The 807-nt window shown below is 48.7% G+C and overlaps 1 long non-coding RNA gene across 1 annotated transcript; it reads left to right on the top strand.

Annotated features, from left to right (window-relative positions):
- Positions 1-17: 17 nt before the first annotated feature.
- On the top strand, positions 18-659 carry LOC121363519. The gene is made up of 2 exons (XR_005956716.1): positions 18-291; positions 345-659. It is a non-coding gene; the product is annotated as an uncharacterized LOC121363519 (long non-coding RNA).
- The last annotated feature ends 148 nt before the right edge of the window (positions 660-807 follow it).

Raw genomic sequence — 807 nt, 5'->3', positions numbered from 1 at the left:
TTTTTCCCCCCGCAGGTTCAGGGGTTCAACGTCTCCGGGGGCGTTTTCGGGGGGGCCTCGGACTGCGCCGGCTTTTTTGGGGTGGGGGCTTGGATGGGGCTGATCTCGGGGGGGCTCCTGCTGGGGGGGCTCCTGCTGGGGGGAGGGGTCCTGCTGGGGCTGCGCCCCATGGATCGCTTCGACGACCCCCGGGGGCCCCCCCTGCCCGTGCCCCTGGGGGAGTGAGGGACCCCGAAAACCCAAAATCCTGCCCAAAAACTCGGCCCAAAATTGGGGGAGAAATCCCAAAAGGTTGGGGGACAAAACACAAAAATCCCAAAAATTCAGGAGAGTAATCCTAAAAGTTTGGGGGAGAAATCCTGAAAGTTTGGGGGAAAAAATGCAAAAATTTGGGGGCAAAATCCCAAAAAATCTGGCGAAAAACCATGAAAATTTGGGGGAGAAAGCACAAAAGTTTAGGGGAGAAATCCTAAAAATTCAGGGGAGAAATCCTAAAAATTTGGGGTAAAAATCCCAAAAATTCAGGAGAGCAATCCCAAAAGGTTGGGGGAGAAACCCTGAAAGTTTGGGGGCAAAATCCCAAAAAATCTGGCGAAAAACCATGAAAATTTGGGGGAGAAAGCACAAAAGTTTAGGGGAGAAATCCTGAAAGTTTGGGAGGAAATCCTAAAAATTCGGAGGAAATAAATGCAAAAGTTCAGGGGAGAAATCCTAAAAATTCGGAGGAAATAAATGCAAAAGTTCATTGGAGAAATCCTAAAAATTTGGAGGAGAAATCCCAAAAGTTTGGAGTAAAAATCCCAAAAA

This window comes from Pyrgilauda ruficollis, unplaced genomic scaffold (genome assembly GCF_017590135.1).
Source record: "Pyrgilauda ruficollis isolate IOZ18807 unplaced genomic scaffold, ASM1759013v1 scaffold7267, whole genome shotgun sequence".
Classification (NCBI taxonomy): Eukaryota; Metazoa; Chordata; class Aves; order Passeriformes; family Passeridae; genus Pyrgilauda; species Pyrgilauda ruficollis.
This window is presented reverse-complemented; position numbering and strand designations above follow the sequence as displayed.